Source organism: Leptinotarsa decemlineata, unplaced genomic scaffold, assembly GCF_025532065.1.
Source record: "Leptinotarsa decemlineata unplaced genomic scaffold, Ldec_3_MD MMD2_tig00026354_RagTag_RagTag, whole genome shotgun sequence".
NCBI classification, from domain to species: domain Eukaryota; kingdom Metazoa; phylum Arthropoda; class Insecta; order Coleoptera; family Chrysomelidae; genus Leptinotarsa; species Leptinotarsa decemlineata.
This window is the reverse complement of record NW_027412702.1, coordinates 22700340-22719373: the sequence shown is the minus strand read 5'-3', so window position 1 is coordinate 22719373 and position 19034 is coordinate 22700340. Positions and strand designations below refer to the sequence as shown.

The 19034-nt window shown below is 36.3% G+C and overlaps 1 protein-coding gene across 2 annotated transcripts in view; it reads right to left on the bottom strand.

Moving 5' to 3' along the window:
- Positions 1-19034, bottom strand: part of MCU (Mitochondrial calcium uniporter) — a 212708-nt gene that overhangs the window by 40628 nt on the left and 153046 nt on the right. The window lies entirely within an intron of this gene.

Below are 19034 nucleotides of genomic sequence, written 5' to 3'. Positions count from 1 at the left end.
TTTGAACGGGTTTACTTCTAATAATGAGATTTGGAGGGTGGAAATAAACGGATGTAGGCTTCTTAACTGGTCATAACAGGTGACGCAATAGTCATAAATGACGTCACAAGGCCACTGTGACCAAAAATTTTAAATGGGACCCTATGGCAAGTGACAGCTCGTTTGAAAGGTATTGAAAATACCTATTCAGTCATACCAATTTTGTTTGGGTTTCGGCTGATTTTGATTGATAAATTGAAGAAATACGAAAATTATAGTTTCGCATTTAATTAATAAAGATTTAAGAACCAGTTCTTATAATAAGTGTTCAAAATGTGCTCCATCTACTTCCTGGCAGTAATGCATCCTATTGCTAAACTCTTGTCGTACTCGTCCCAGTGTGTCAGCGGAAATTGCCCTACATTCTTCAACAATTCGTTGTTTCAGAATGGCAATACTGTCAGGTGCTGTAGCGTAAACCTTAGATTTCAAGTACCCCCATAGAAAAAAATCTAATGGTGTAAGGTCCGGTGACCGAGCTGGCCATTCGATCGAACCTCGTCGTCCAATCCATCTACCACGATATTCTTCATCTAGGTAACGTCTTACTGCACCGTAATAGTGTGCAGGAGCACCATCTTGTTGAAACGTTATTTCCAAGTTGTCGAATTCATCTGGATTATCTTCTAGAATTTCAAGAATTAACGCCTCAATATCAGTTTGTAACATCTCCAGATACAATTCACCGGTTAAGTTAGCATTGAGAAAAAGAGGCCCAACTATGTGGTTTCCCAAAATACCTGCCCAAACATTTACTTTTTCTGGAAATTGAGTATGTTTTTCACGAAAGATGTGAGGATTTGTATCACTCCAATACCTCACATTTTGAGTGTTAACATTTTTAATTTGTATGGATGAAATTTGTTTTTAGCCAACACCCTATGTACTGTCCTTTGACTGACTTCACAGATAGACGCAACTTGGGCTGTGGAAGAAGTAGGGTTCACTACCATTTCTCCAAGTATGTCAATTTTTTTGTCATCACTAATTGTTGGTCGACCAGATCGTTTGGCATCTTGAACACTACCTGATGCTTCAAACTTCCGAAGAAGCTCCCTCAAATAAACCTTCGATATAGGGCGATCGGGGTACCTCTCATTAAACAGTCGTTCCGCTGCATGGAAATTGTTTCTACATTCACCAATTATTAAGATAGCTGCTACTTTGTCGGCTACAGTACGTACCATTTTGCCTATGTAAACACTTAAACGTCTCGTTAAACAATAGCTTAGGTAAATTTTCAAGGTATAAACACTTTTGACAAGTAGATAATTCAAACACGTCAACCTTTTTGACAATGAACCAGAGGCGTACTTTAAAATCTTTATTAATTAAATGCGAAACAATAATTTTCGTATTTCTTCAATTTATCAATCAAAATCAGCCGAAACCCAAACAAAATTGGTATGACTGAATAGGTATTTTCAATACCTTTCAAACGAGCTGTCACTTGCCATAGGGTCCCATTTAAAATTTTTGGTCACAGTGGCCTTGTGACGTCATTTATGACTATTGCGTCACCTGTTATGACCAGTTAAGAAGCCTACATCCGTTTATTTCCATCCTCCAAATTTCATTATTATAAGTATACCCGTTCCAAAGATACGAGGGGGGGAGGGGACTTTTGACTAGCACTGTATAATGGAGTCCTTAACTGGAGTGGAATATGGTAAAGGTAGTTTGATATGGTTACTTTGGCGGGTGGCATATCTACTATCTGTATTAAAATTTTGTTTATGTTTATAAATGAGACACACTGTTTCAAGTATGAATATACACACTACCGTGAGAAGGTTATGTTGCTTGAAGTGAACTTTACACGAATCGCGAAATTTTAATTTACAGAGGTATCTCAGGGCTCTTTTTTGTACAACAAAAACACTTTGAAGAACATTTCCACTGCACACTCCCCAGAATGGGATACCATATCGCAAATGTGACTCTATCAAGGAGTAGTATACTGACTTTGCGATTGTGTAACCTAGTTCGTTTGCAGCAATTTTTACAGCATAACAACCAGAGGACAATTTTTCATTCCGGTTTTTGACATGTTCATTAAATTTGAGACCGTTGTCAATGTATAGTCCTAAAAATTTAGAAAACACACTGTTTTCAATGATCTGGTGGTTGATAGAAATATCAGATACTGCGCATTTGAAGGACACTATTACAGCTTTAGATTTTTATCTGAAGAAATACAAAACCGATAAACAAGTTATATTGTCAATTTTTTGCGACAACTGTTTTTCGCAGAATAAAAACCAATTTTTGTTAACGTATTTGAATTCTCTTTGTACATCTAGGCTCTTTCAACGGATCCTGATATATTATCCTATTCCAGGGCATTCAATAATGCCAATAGACCGATGCTTTGCACTGATAGAAAAAAATTGCAACGCAATTGCAACCTTTCCTAATCACGTTGGTGTGAGACTACTAGAAATTATAATATCGCGCAATAGTTTCAATATTGTAATAACTCATGTGAACATATTTTTATCAACACAAAAGTAAACACCTTTATACCTTTGTTCTTTCAGAAATAGTGGCTCATCAACACACTATTGTGTTAGTTAGTTAGCCAATGAAGCTGAAGCTGAGGGTCTGATAATTTACTAAGTGAGAGACACTGAGCACATGTACCAAAAATAATTAAAATGCTATTTTCGTCAGTCAGCGTATTGAAATGGATATCGTAAACTGTCCTTAAAACATAAACATATGCCATTGCGGAATTGTCTATAGATTTACAAAAGGAAAATATGTACTAATATCTTTCAAAAGATTGGGCAGCCTTTTCGATTATCCCGACTTTGTACGGATGATATCGTTGTGTTGCTAGCAGTTTACACAAAACATAAACCTTCCTATTGAATCACTGGGTTCATTGTTGATTACGGTATGACAATCTATTCGATAGTTTATGAGTGAAGAGGACCGACACTAAATGAGAAACATCTGTATTTCGAAAACCCACTCACACAGGACAGTATCTGAACCAGAAATCCAACCACCATCAATCGACTAAGAGAGGAATCATCAAGACTCTACTAGACAGTGCTTTCGAGCTCTGTAATACACAGGAAGGTCTCGAAAATGAACTAGGCATCATCAAAAATGACCTTCAACAGAATGGTTACTCCAGAGTGATGGTAGAACAGGCTTCAGTTAGAAGACAGCTAGAGCTCCACAAGGAAGAGAAGCCGCCACAACCAGTATTTGTACTTCCCTACATCAGAGGATTATCGGAAAGGATAAGAAGGATTGGGTCCAAGTATGACATCAGGACCTGTTTCAGATCTGGGAACACTATCTGTAGCAGTCTCACGAAAACCAGGCCACCAAACGCGGACTGCGATTCCAAGAATTGCATTTACCGGATACCCTGCGAGTGCGGAGAATCATACATCGGTAAAACTAAGAGGCCATTACAAGTTCGCATTGCTGAGCACAAGAAACACACAGCGAGGAGAAACCAGCAAATCCGGAATAGCAGAGCATGTTTGGACTCATCAACACAACATCAAGTGGGCTCAAGCTGAAATCACCCACAAAGAGGAACACTGGTTCAGGAGAAAATTCAAAGAAGCTAGCGTAGAGATACGTAATATATAGAAACCTCTAATCAAGAGAAAAACGAGCAACTCCCGTCAAACGGTCATCTCCCGCTAGAGGCAATGAAGCGGAGGGAGGGAAGAGAAGATAGGTGAAAGCACTCGAATGACCTATAAATATTCAGATCTTGGAGGAATAAGTCTAGTTATCACCCGAAGACGATTGTGGATACTAACAATGGAAACGTCGTGACATAACTTGGTTTGGAATCTTTTAGTTTTCATTTTTCATTTTTGTTAATAATATTTTTTTAATTTTCAGCTATTATTATTTCAATTTTTAATTTTTAATTTTTTTGGTTGTTGCTTGTTTTTTATTTCTGTGTAATTACAGTTTTTGTTTAATAAAATTGTTATTTTCGGTTAATCTTTTAAATTTTCTTCAGGGTTTTCAAATCAATGAATATTATATTATTCAATGGAAGTGCGAACTGATGAAATAGAGTTTATGAGTACATCGGGTTCAGACAGACAGCCGCGGTAACTTTGTTTTATACAATAATAATAATCGCTTCAATCGATGACTGAAAGTCATCTTCAGCCAAGTTAGCATCATCAGGAGATAACCAATAGATTCACTTCACACCAGAAGTTCCAAAATCTACTCATCTCATCATAAACTGAACTCAACCAAATGGAATACACCGATTCAAAGTTAATTCCTGAATTATCCAACATTTTCGAATAAAATCATCATCGCAGTGCAACCTCAAATATAACCAAATCTTGACGATAGCTGTGCTGATGAAACATCATAACTGCTCTTTGTTCTCTATACATCAAAATCCCAACTATCGTAATAAATCTCAACGGTAAAAGCAATGAAATCGCCTATAAATTTAACGACTGGTATGTGTGACGTAGTAATTATGTTCAAAACTGTAATAAACGGTATATGTTCGGTGATGTATTCTCCTCGTTAACGAAAATGGGTCTACTTAATTGGATACGTTATCAATCTCTCTTATGTCGTATTTTTGAAACTAGTCCCGATTAATATTGATGATGATGTAAGGATATCTCACAAGTTCTGCCCTGTAATAAGTAATGTACAGTTTTGTTTTATTTCCACACATTATAGATTATTCTTGTACGTGAATTATGAAACGAAATGATTAGCAACATAGACAAAACATATTCCAAGGTTTCAGAATAACACTGAACACAATTGAAATGTTATGGAATAATGACATTGCCATTCTTTGAAACACATTTTTTTGTGGAGGAATCAATATTTTTTACTGTTTTTTTGGTGGAAGGTTATGTACCCCAAATTTCATTGAATTTGTAGGAAGAACCCCTTTTTGGATTTCTAGTTCTCAATCACTATATAGTACCAGTGATCTAGTTATATGTACTGCTACGGGTAACAGGACATATGCCTACATCTTTTTCAGTCAGTGTCACAAATCTTATCCACGAAGAAGGTTCGGGTTTTCACCCGAAGGGCGTGCTTTTGAAGATGGATGTATTGGAAATATGGGTCAGGATTTTCGGTTATTGATTCTGGGTGTGTAGAAATGTTCGAAGTTCAATTTGACTTTAATATCGGGTTTTCCAATAAGGACTTGACAACTTTTTTTGTAAATAAAACGCAAACCATTTGAGATATTTCCAAAACTTTATTACCGACTTGAAATACATTCAAAACATTTATGAATGGAACTCGACTTCGTTCATATGGCCACCGCGGGCACGTCGGCAGCGGTCGATTCGTTGGACCCAATTTTGAATGACTCGGTCACACATTTCGGCCGGAACGGCCGCTATTTCGCGTCCAATGTTGGCTCTAAGTTCTTCCAACGTTGTCGGCTTGTTGGCATAGACCAATGATTTGACGTAGCCCCAAAGAAAAAAATCTAGAGGCGTTAAATCGCAAGAACGAGGCGGCCAATTGACTAGTCCATTTCTTGAGATAACACGCTCGCCAAACTTACTCTTCAATAAATCGATTGTAACGTGCGCTGTGTGGCTTGTGGCACCGTCTTGTTGAAACCACATGTCATCCAAGTCCATGTGTTCCAATTCGGGCCAAAAATAATCGGTAATCATGGCGCGATTCACAGTAACGTGACGATCGTTATTGTCGACAAAAAAATATGGCCCAATGACGCCGCCGGCATGCAAAGCGCACCAAACAGTAATTTTTTGTGGATGAAGTGGTGATTCGTGAAGCACATGTGGATTTTTACCAGACCAATAACGCATATTTTGCTTATTGACGAACCCATTGAGCCAAAAATGAGCTTCGTCACTGAAAATGATTTTGCGATGAAATTCATCATCTTGGTGCATCTTCTCCAGAGCCCAAGCGGAGAACGTACGTCAACTCAAATGGTCCCTCGGCTTCAATTCTTGAGTCAGCTTAATCTTGTATGGGTGTAAACCCAGATCCTTACGCAAAATTCGCCATAAAGTGGTCTTGGCGATGCCCAGTTCTTGAGAACGCCGCGGAATCGACTGATTTGGATCATTTGCTACGGACGCCTTAACGGTAGCGATATTTTCGGAACTTCGACCAGCCCGTTGTCTCACTGGCACGACAGCATCACACAATGAATATGTAGACTCAAATTTTTGCACTAAACTTGTTATTGCTTGTCTACTGGGGCGAGAATTACGACCGAAAATTGGAGTTAACGCTCTTAAAGTTGCGGTCACCGACTCCGAATTTCGGTAGTACATTTTTATAATTTCCAAACGTTGTTCGTTCGTGTACTTTACCATAATGAAAATGTTAAGTTTACTGAAACAAAAGAAATCAACAATTAGATGATTAGTGAAATAGTGCGTTCACAATTTAAATTCAAAGTTGTCAAGTACCTATTGGAAAGCCCTGTATATGAAAATCACAAGAATAGAATAAAATTACTTCAATTACAAAACGAAACAATCTCTATGACATCTCTCAGAATGTATGACATTGCTCTCCAAATCCTCTATATGGTGAGCCAAAATAATAAATAAATTACAACATTCGGCCATCCTGAATTTATGTTTGTCCTCAAACATAATCATCTAATTTTTTTGGTTTTCTTGTTCTTTGTTTAGGTCTGTCATCAGTCATTGTATGTGCTTCTTCCATATCTTCTCATACCCCTGAATCAAAATTTTTGTAATATGGCTGATACAGTACGATCCATAACCAGTGTCCCATTTGATCATGATATTTTACAACTGTTGCCTTTCTCATTGAATCGGGGATAACATATAAATGCTTCGTTTCGTTGTTTACTTTAACTCTCTTATATAGTCTTCCCGTGTCGATTTCATATTCCTTACTCAAATTATTCTCTCCCGAAGTTCTTTCTTCGAAACAATCTCTATGACATCTCTCAAAATATATGACATTTCTCTCCAAAACCTCTATATGGTGAGCCAAAATAATAAATAAATTACAACAGATGGATGAAAACATTCCAGAACATCCCGAAATAATCTGGAACATTGTGGAATGTTCTGGAACATCTCCGATCATTGTGGAAGGTCAAGAATGCAATAGCTCATCATTCTCTATCTACACTGAAAAGTGTACTTTTCGAAGATATAAGGAATACAATTTTTGTTTCCTAGAAAATTCTAGAATAGTCCGAAAGAATCGAAAGCAGAAGAGCATTCTTTAAAATTCCAGATCTCGAGACATTCTGGAATGTTCAGCAGTCTCAACAGCAGTCTAATTTCAAATAGCAACGCTTATGCAGAAGATAATACTAATAATCGCGACTGACGAACTTAGTAGTGGACACTGTCATACTGTGACCATAACTCTGTCACCGAGTTGGAATTCATTCTGCAAAAGACCCACATTGAAGCAGTACAAACAGCATTACCTCCTGCTGTTACACTATTACATACAACGTATAAAAGCCAAATGGAATACATTCATTATTTCGGTTCATATTTTAAAAAAATCACGAAACACGTCAAATGTAAATTATAATTTGACATTCTTCAACGTAAAAATGCCACCTCTACCTTCAACCCCCTTCAAATTACAGGTACACGCCTCAATTTTTCAAATGGGAAGTATAGGTTTGTGATATATCGTTTGAAAGGTCTCTTCATTCTCTATTTAAAATTGTTATCGCTTTCAAGTTCATTGCAACAATGAGGATAAAATAAATCAAGATCCTGTGGTTACCGTGTTAGGAATCACACGTTAAAAGGTAAGACCTCGTTAGTTCTTAGCTCGCATAAGTTTCTCAACTTCTGAGAGTTGTCGTTCGTATGGGGGCGACAGCTGATTAACGGAAAAACAGATTTTAAACAGAACATATTTTAAACAGACAGAGGTTACCGAAATTCGATAAAATACACTGGAAAACAAAAATGTAATGCAAAACGTAATGAAATGTAGAATACGAAAAAGAACTAGGATGTTAACGAAGTAGATGTTTAAAATGTTCACCGTTAACGTCTTGCCAACATCCTAATCTCAAATAAAACAGTTTTCTAACATTATTTAACATAATATCAGGCGTGACCGACCTAATCGCAATCGTTATTCGTTCTTTTGAGTCATTCAAATCTGAATTTATTTTATCTCAATTGTTGTAATACACTTGAAAGTGATAACATTTTTGAATAAAGAATGAAGAGACCTTTTGAACGATAAATCACAAGCCTATACTTCCCCGTTTGTTTGAAGGTGGTTGACAATGTTTCGTGGTGTATTTCATCAGTTAGGACTTCCATTTTCTAATATAATATAAATTGATTTGAAATCCCTGAAAAAAAATTAAAAAGATCAACCGAAAATAACAATTTTATTAATAAAAAAACTGAAATTACAAAGAAATAATATACAAGCAACAACAAAAAAAATAGAAATATTAATAAAAGCTGTGTTTGTAAATCTTTTGCGGGAAAAATCCTCACTTGTTTACTTTGTGGTAAATGTTCAAGAAGTATCGAAAACTTATGTGAATTTCTGGAACTTCATCTAGCTTTTCCTAATATGACTAATAAATAACCAGTCCGTGCAAAGCTTATTGTTAAATCATCTGAAAATGGAATTTTTAACAGGTGATGATTGACTGTATTGTCAAACATGCGCCAAACTAACTGACTGTTATAAGGAAACAAGTACAGCTGAGGCACCAGTCAATTTAATATTAACACTGATGATTTTCAAACAAGACTCAACCTCTAACGGAAGTAAGAAACTCTTTGGAAGGTTCGAAATAGATGAGCATTTCAATCTAGCAGATCACTATTATTATATTCATGCAGCCATTGTTCAGTGTTCTGGCGTTGAATTTGGTCATTATTACGCCTTGGTCAAAGACAAAACGGACTGGTTTGAGTTTGACGATAATCGTGTCACGAAGTGTTCTGGCGATGCATTGAATTTATTGGAGCCTCTGGAGACACCCTACATTTTGTTTTATAAGAGAGAGGACATTGTTAGATCAAGATCTTCAGATGATGTGGTGCTGCAGGTTTTTTCGGGTTTTCCTGCAGCTGAAAAAGCAAATGCGCCACTGGAATCAATGAAGTCGCCCCGGAGCGCCAATTAATTTTTATTGTTATTTTTATTTTATTTTTATCGTTGTTTTAATAAAATATTAGGCTGAAAATTAAAGAATATTATTAACAAAAAATGAAAAATAAAAATTAAAAGATTTCACCAAGTTACGTCACGACGTTTCGATTGTTAGTATCCACAATCGAGATCTGACTATTTAAAGGTCATTCGAGTGCTTTCACCCATCCCCTCTTCCCCCTCTCCGCTTCATTGGTTTTAATGGGAGATGACCGTTTGGCGGAAGTTGGTCGTATTGGTCGTATTGGTCGAAAGTTACGTATTTCTACGCTAGTTTGACTACATGCATTGTTGGAAAACATATACGCGGCTTCTTTGAATTTTCTCCTAAACCAGTGTTCCTCTTTGTGGATGATTTCAGCTAGAGCCCACTTGATGTTATGTTGATGAGTCTAAACAAGCTCTGCTATTCCGGATTTGCTGATTTCTCTTCGCTGTGTGTGTTTCTTGTGCTCAGCAATGCGAACTTTCAATGGCCTCTTAGTTTCACCGATATATGATTCTCCGCACCCGTAGGGTATCCAATAAATGCAATTCTCAGAATCGCAGTCCGCGTTTGATGGCCTGGTTTTCGTGAGGCTGCTACGGATAGTGTTCCCAGATCTTCTTATCCTTTCCGATAATCCTCTGATGTAGGGAAGTACAAGTACTGGTTGTGGAGGCTTCTTTTCTTTGTGTAGCTCTTGCTGTCTTCTAGCTAAAGCCTGTTCTACCATCACTCTGGAGTAACCATTCTGTTGAAGGTCATTTTTGATGATGCCTAGTTCCTTTTCGAGACCTTCCTTTGTATTACATCCATCACTTTTCACAATGGAGAAGGAAATCCACAACGAATTGCCGCCTTCCTCAGACGTTTTGATGAAGAGGACCGACACTAAATGAGAAACATCTGTATATCGAAAACCCACTCACACAGGACAGTATCTGAACCACCACCAATCGACTAAGAAAGGAATCATCAAGACTCTACTACACCGTGCTTTCGGGCTCTGTAATACAAAGGAAGGCTTTTACACACTGTATAAGCCGATACATGGGTTTCTTCAACAACAATGGCAATGGCACCTGACATTTTTGCTTTTCTCAGGTCGAGTGGGATGAAATCGTAAACTGAGGGTTTCATTATAGCTTGCCTGCAATACCTTAGTTTTGTGATGAGTATATTGATAGCACATCTGGAATCATATGAACCGCTGACTAAAGGAACGCTTGCCTTACGGAGCAAGTGAGTTGACAAAACGATGGAATAAGTCAATAGGAAGACAAAATCAAGAAGACATAAATTATGGAAAATTGTGTAACTAAATAGAAATATGATCAAATCGCAGTAGTTTTTCAATGCATGTCACTTTTCTAAATATGTTCACTTATATACAAAATTGACATGTTTAAGCGTATTTCTTGAACTGTTCGTTTGGAAGAAAACTGGGTAGTTTTCAAAACTCATTACTATAGTTTATTGTATGATTTCCACTACAAAGGGTTTTACAAAAACCGCGACACGTGTTTCGCTATACAATAGCTTCCTCAAGCGTGAATTGATAATAATGGGTAGATTTTGATTGACCACTGTGTACAATTTTTTATCAGATGAGATTTTACATCCGTTATGGAATATGCGAATTGTTTACAGTGAATACACTGACAGAAAAACGAGAAATGTACTATGTTATAACTTTATAACTGCTGAAAAGAAAAGGAAACGGAAGAAAAAGGAGAAGGGAATGACGATATAAAAAACGTAGTCAGAATGGCGCTTTCCTTAAATAATACGAGCCGGAGCCTGAATAGATAGGGAGGTCTGTTTTCTTAGGAACTGATATCAAAAAAATGGTGCTGCTTTCCGCATACTTGAACAAACAAGTTTTCGTTCAGTGTCTGAAATACGGTATATGAATGTTCCTGAAAAACGTATTTCTATTGAATCGTAACAGCTATCCAATAAAACAGTATAACAACAAAAATGATTGATAGAATCTGACCCAGTATTGCCAAGCAAATTTGAAATATTTGTATTTGAAAAAATCGTTATTAGGAATCGACCCAACGATGCTGGTTGGGTTTACCATCACTGAGAATAGTTGTACATCATTGCTGGTTTCAGCCTCCATGTCTTTTCATGAGCATTTCGAGCCAGAATCAGTGCTTTCTACACCTTTTTTCAAATCCCGTTCAAGCTTTGAACAAAATGGTTCCGTCAGTTCTAACTTCTATTGTCTAATATAATATAAATTGATTTGAAATCCCTGAAAAAAAATTAAAAAGATTAACCGAAAATAACAATTTTATTGAAGATGGAATTACTACTTCCAACTGAAGGACGAAATCTTTACGCAAGATGAGGGACTGCCCATGATATCGCCACTTTCACCAGTCATAGCCAACATATATATGGAGTGGTTTGAAACTCCGGCCATTGAAGAAGCCCCGAGTATGGTTGAGATACGTAGACAACACCTTCATGATATGGAACCATGGTAATGTAGAACTAGACGTTTTCCTGAAGCACATCAACAACATAAGTCCTTCCATTACTTTCACAATGGAAAAGGAAGTCCACAATGAATTGCCTTTCTCAGACGTATCGGTGAAGAGGACCGACACTAATGAAAAACATTTCTATATTGAAAACCCACTCACACAGGACAGTATCTGAACCAGAAATCCAACCACCATCAATCGACTGAGAGAGGATTCATCAAGACTCTACTAGACCGTGCTTTCGAGCTCTGTAATACAAAGGAAGGTCTCGAAAAGGAACTAGGCATCATCAAAAATGACCTTCAACGGAATGGTTACTCCAGAGTGATAGTAGAACAGAGTTTAGCTAGAAGACAGCAAGAGCTTCACAAGGAAGAGAAGCCGCCACAACCAGTACTTGTACTTCCCTAGATCAGAGGATTATCGGAAATGATACGAAGGATTGGGTCCAAGTATAATATCAAGATCTGCTTCAGATCTGGGAACACTATCCGTAGCAGCCTCAAAAAAACCAGGCCACTAAACGCGGACTGCGATTCCAAGAATTGCATTTACCAGATACCCTGCGAGTGCGGAGAATCATACATCGGTGAAACTAAGAGGCCATTGAAAGTTCGCATTGCTGAGCACAAGAAACACACACAGCGAGGAGAAACCAGCAAATCCGGAATAGCAGAGCATGTTTGGGCTCATCAACAAAATATCAAGTGGGCTCAAGCTGAAATCATCCACTAAGAGGAACACTGGTTCAGTAGAAAATTCAAAAAAGCCGCGTATATGTTGTCCAATAACGCATTTAGTCAAGCTAGCGAAGAGATACGTAACATATGGAAATCTCTCATCAAGCGAAAAACGACCAACTCCCGCCAAACGGTCATCTCCCGCTAAAACCAATGAAGTGGACAGAGGGAAGAGGGGATAGGTGAAAGCACTCGAATGACCCAATAATAGTCGGATCTCGGAGGAATGAGTCCAGTTATCACCCGAAGACGATTGTTGATACTCACAATCGAAACGTCGTAACATAACTTGGTTTGGAATCTTTCACTTTTTATTTTTCATTTTCTGTTAATAATATTTTTCAACTTTCAGCTTTCATTGACATTTAAATTTTTTATGTTTTTTTTGGTTGTTGTTTGGTTTTATGTTATTTCTTTGTAATTTCAGTTTTTTTGTTCAATAAAATTGTTATTTTAGGCTAAGCGTTAACCTAGTCTGCGAATATCCAAAATTGTATTTCTAGATCAGTGTTAGGAATCACACGTTAAAAGGTAACACACGTTAAAAGGTAAGCCCTCGTTAATCCTTAGCTCGCACAAGTTTCGACTTCTGAGGGTTGTCGTTCGTAGGGGTGCGACAGCTGGTTAACGAAAAAACAGATTTTAAACAAATTTTTTAAACAGTTTGGGATCTGGTACTACCTCAGATATACAAACTCTCCCGACTGTTGTATCTCTTCATCCCGGAGTTGTAGAGGCCCTAGTCCTTCTACCTTGATACTCTTGGTGAATGCAACTATGATCTATAAGGACGGTATTATTTTGAGCCCCTCTTCCTTGGTCAATCTTGCTGTAATATTTAGGACCCACTACCAAAACTGTTCTGTTACGAATACACTTCATACTCAAAAGCCACGGCTACCCAGTCTTTGGGTTTTCACGAGTTGGTACAACTTCATTCGAGGCTCCTTGACTACTCCAGAAGAGTTAAATATGATCGAAACGACAAAAATTTTGTGGCAAGAACTTTGTTCCTTCCGAAGAGTTCCGATAACCAGTTAAAAAAAACTAATAAATAGAGTTTATTCTATGATTTTCACTATAAGGGTTTTACAAAAACCGCGACACGTGTTTCGCTATACAATAGCTTCTTCAAGTATAACTAAAGTTACTTCTAAATTACACCTTATATACTATAACCTAGTAACTATTCGTCTACCTAAGTAATACCTGAAAAAGTCAGGTATCAATACATTTTTCGAAAGTCTACCTGTAAATATACCTTACTATTATTACCTGCGTGTGAACAATTTCAATAAAGGCGAATTATTATTTGTTTATTTCCATACTCTCCAACAGGTTAAGTTTCAAACCTTTCTTCTGGAAATGGAGGGGTTTGTATTCATGGTCGAACTTATATCCCTCTGAGATTGGATGACTGGCATATGTGTAATTTATTTACCGTTCTGAAAACTATATTTGTGTTCCTTTATGCGCAAATATAGTTTTCAGAACGGAAAAATAAATTCCACATATGCCATCAGTCATCTAATCTCAGAGGGACATGAGTAATAATAGTAAGTTATATTTACAGGTAGACTTTCGAAAAATGTATTGATACCTGACTTTTTCAGGTATATTTTTTCAGGTAGATTTTTTCAGGTAGATTTATTACTTAGGTAGACGAATAGTTACTAGGTTATAGTATATAAGGTGTAATTTAGAAGTAACTTTAGTTATGCTTGAAGAAGCTATTGTATAGCGAAACACGTGTCGCGGTTTTTGTAAAACCCTTATTGTGAAAATCATAGAATAAACTTTATTTATTAGTTTTTTAAATATGGATTTTAATCAAGTATCGGCCAGTTCTAGTCAAACGTTGTTCCAACCCAAAAAAAGTATACGACCTCCGGCATTCAGATGAATGAGATGCTGCACATAATTTCCGTTATCTCCACATCATCCTCTTTTAAGATGTACTGTTGAAGTGCGTCCATCTGCACTTTGTATCATCGAGTCCTCTTTTCCTCTGTGTCGGTGATTGTTTCTTAGGAAGTATTATTCAATACGCCTTCAATATCCAAGGAAGCAACTGAAGGTACTTCCTTGTTCTTATAATCATATTCTGCTAGATAGAATAAAGTTGTTTCCAATGTAGTAGTCTGTAAACCAATGAGACCGATACGAGTAGGTCTGTAAAGGTTTTCCTAACTCAATTATATGTTCGCCTTTAATATATTAGTGAATTAATAGTTACCCTAAGAAAGTGTTGACAAAAAATGTTGACCGATCAACTGATTGTTCGATTGAGACACTGTTCCATTGTAATGTTTTTTCAATGAAATACATCGCTCTAGACCCGTCCAAGTGTAATAAATGTTTTTCGTCAACTCTCCCTAGCGATAATCATAAACCGACTCCATTGTCGCCTGTCAGGCGGGAGTTTTCTGTTAATTCATTATTTATTGTCACCTGCTTGTTTGCACCAACTCTGTGGAGATTTATTTGACGATCTAGAAAGGAGTTCGTCGAACGAAATATTGTGAAAGTGAAATGCAAATAAAATTACAAGCGGAGATTTCGTATATTTTTATTTTTACATGAAAATGTTTCAAGTTTGTCAGTCATTTTTTATGTGGAAATTTATTCCTAATCTAAAATTACGAGGGATATTGCCCCCATAGAGAGGAAAGTACTTACTAGCAGCAGGTGTTGACAAAAATGTTGACTGATCTAATGCTTGGTTGATTGATATAATGTTTCCTCTTTAGAGAAAAAAGTACTTTTCCTTTCCCTCATCTTGTGAAATATGAAACTTGTGAATCTATTATTTTCAAATTGTTTGTGTAATTTCTAGAACATCTTGTATATCCTGTATTCTGGTAAAAGTCAAACACGAATGTTAATTTGACTTTACTTCTTAAAATACAATTTTCTCCTACTTCAGCAGTGTTGGATATTTATTTTTTCAGTTAAGAATAAGAAAATCAATGATCAATGAACAACACTTGTTTTCCTAATTATATGACATATATTGATAGAAAAACATTCACTACATCTTGCGAGAAGAAAAGTGGTAATTTCGTTCCTAGTAATACGAATTTACAAATAGCTATTACAACCACGGAGAATTTATGAAAACACGGAGTAAGATTCTTTATGTGGAATTTGCCCTTTCCTTACTTACTCAGTCTGTTAGAAATTCAAACAATTGAAATTATTACAATCATTGTACACATCATTCATTTCATCAGTTCGGACTTTCATTGTCTCATATAATATAAATTGATTGGATAACCCTGAAAAAAATCAAAAAGATTAACCGAAAATAACAATTTTATTAAGCAAAAAACTGAAATTACAGAGAAATAACATACAACAACAACCAAACAAATAAAAATTGAAATATTAATAAAAGCTGAAAAAATTGAAAAAATTAAAAATATTACTAACCAAAATTGAAAAAATTAAAATTAAAAGATTTCAAATCAAGTTGTCACAACGTTTCGGATGTTAGTATAGATTGTTAGTATCCACAATCGAAACGTTGTGACATAACTTGGTTTAAAATCTTTTAATTTTTTTCATTTTTTGTTACTAATTCTTTTAATTTTTTCAATTTTTTCAGCTTTTATCAATATTTCAATTTTTATTTGTTTGGTTGTTGTTGTATGTTATTTCTCTGTAATTTCAGTTTTTTGTTTAATAAAATTGTTATTTTCGGTTAATCTTTTTGATTTTTTTGAATTTATATTATTTTAGACAATGGAAGTCCGAACTGATGAAATACACCATAAAACATTGTCATCCACCTTCAAATACACATTATTCAATTATATCCACTAATTCCATGCCATTCTAATTGAATTTCAAATAGTTATCTGCGGGATTCTGTCATTAGAACTGAATTATTAATTCCATGGAGAGATACATAAATTGAATGAGAGACAAATGGAAACCGATATACATCTGAATGTAGAAATATTCATGAATACTAGAAGTTGAGCTTTTCTGGGCGTCTGATCCTTCACAGTTTGAAACATAAATGAATATAGAACAACAGACAATTGTAAAATAAAAAGATCACCCCAAAAAGTTATTTCTTGGTATAATAAATTTTTAAATAGTATAATTAGTCAGCAACTTCTCGTATTTATAAATTTTTCTTGTAAATGAAATAAATGAAAGAATAAAATTTTCAAACTAACCTTTTTCAAAACGGCTTTCGTTCAGGAAAATAGTACTTTTCAGTTTTCGAAAATCTAAAAAAATATTATTAAAAACGTATATTTTGGAAATATTTAGTTTGAAGTTTGCCAAGAGGCGTTTTTACTAATAATTTTTTTTAGGATTTTAAGAACGAAAAAAGATCATTATCCGTAAAGCTGGCCCTTTGAAAAAAGATTAAAAGTTTATTATTTCGATAATTGTTTTTATCTATTCGCAAAACTTATGAATACAACTTACTGACTGATGATACTCTTCAATAGTTTACATTATGCAGTAACTTGAAATGAACTTTTCAGTTTGTCCTTTATTACATTTGAGCTCAGATACTCTGTTGATCTACATTTAATAATTTCTGATATTGTGGAAAGTTAGGAGCTCAGGGAACCTCAAGCAATATCGACTCTTCCTCCACAATAAATAATGTTCTTCAAAGAATACTACTGAATAGTTTTTCATTGAATAACAAATATGATAATCAGTAATACACGACTAATAGATTTCTGTTGCTCATAAAAGTTGCAACCACTTTTTTTTACTGAAACACCTCATTGAAAGTGGCTTTGGATTCTCTTTACTTCATTTTTAAAAACCGGTTCAGTGGTTCAGGTGCTTTAAAACACCAGCAATACGTTATCAAACAAAAGTTGGAGTCTGTTTCGATAAGATATACAGACGTTATGAGACAAAGAATATTTCGAAATAACATTCGAAACATTTATCTTTCCCAATGTTCCTACACAGTAGAATCTGGTAAATGACTGCCGGATAACAAATACTCTCCCGGATTACACCACGGTGAACATTGAATTATATTTCATCATATTTATGCAAGTTACCTCAGATGATTTTCGTTCAAGGTCCTATTTTTTTCAATAAGAATTAAACAGATGATATATATCTGGATCTACTACGAAATGATATCGACTCAGCTCTTACCGATATAGATAATGCAATGGAGGGCGTTAAAATACCCCTGTCAAGTGAGGTGTCACCCGAGAAGGTAAGAGTCCTACCAAAGGACGCATCATTCTAAGGTATGTGTGTCCGTGCCGAAATGATATATGACTCGAGAGTCCAATCCGTGACACTATCGGAACCTTCGAGATACCAAGCATCATTTCGTCATAGAAACCTTTGTCACCCGTCTCCTTTCTGCTGGGGTGAAGCTGGTTTTTCCTAGCCGGGACCCTTTACTGATAATGAAGTAAGCAAGGAACCCGACCCTGAGTCTACAGAGGAGATGGACGTCGACCAAATGACCCCAACGGTTCTCCCTGTATCACAGTATCGGAAGAAAAAGTTTCTCAGTTCCCCAAATCTCGATTTGTAACAGTCCTAAGAAACTCTTGGTAGCGGAGATGCAGTCAGGAAGCAGTTCTCCATCTATTATTTGAGCAGAAGAAGTAAACTATACATCAAGAGAGGAAACAAACTCCTCTTTGAGCAGGTCACCAGACGGTTATTCTCATATGCCTGAAAATCGCAATATCTTTTCCATATGCAACTATGGGTAACCTAGAGTAATTTTCAGAAGATTCCACAGATACGATTCCAGAGCTACACATTCCGGTCTGAACCAGAAGAGCGTCTCCTAACTGTTGGGTGCAGTTAACATCCTGCATCCATGGGAGGGTGCCCAACTGAAATACGTAATGGGATATCTACTCTCCAAACCATACACTTGTGTTACCCACCTTACTGATGAAGATAATTGCAGACTGACCACCGATCAGGTTCTCTAGATTGGGGAAAATGCACCATCATCTGTCAACCTTAGAGTGGATTATTCTCCACAAGGAAATTCCAGCCCTAGTAGCGGATCACATACTCCGTGCCTGACTCACCGCGTGTGTGCTGGATCAGGTTTTCAGTTTTTGGCAGTGTCCCACTCTTACCAGCTGGCCTGAAAGATCACTCACCAAATGAAGTAATCGACTTCGTCAAGAGACTGGATTTATATGGTCGCCTATGAATGAGTGCGAACAACAATAAACTCTTTGGACCTACCCTCAACAAGACGATGTTACTTCACATTGCTCTCAAAATGTGTGTGATTATTTGAACGACAGGTGTCTAGACTGCTGGATAGGACCAAAAAGTAGCCTCCTCGGTCACCGGACTCAAGTCCTAATTTTTTTTTGTGGGATCACATAAAAAAACGGATTATTTCGCACACGATCTGACACAATAATAGACCTGTGAGGACAAATCATAAATGAATGTAACAACTACTCCAAAATGTACGTTTTCGCAAATAATCTGTATGGAGATTGACTGACACCGTTTCCAGCATTTACTTGATGGATATGGAGTTTTAAAGTGAACTCTATCAAATTTTCGCTTGCTTTCAAAAAAACATTCTAGAAATTTCAAAACTCTGTATCTTCTGAAAGAGCGGCCCGATTT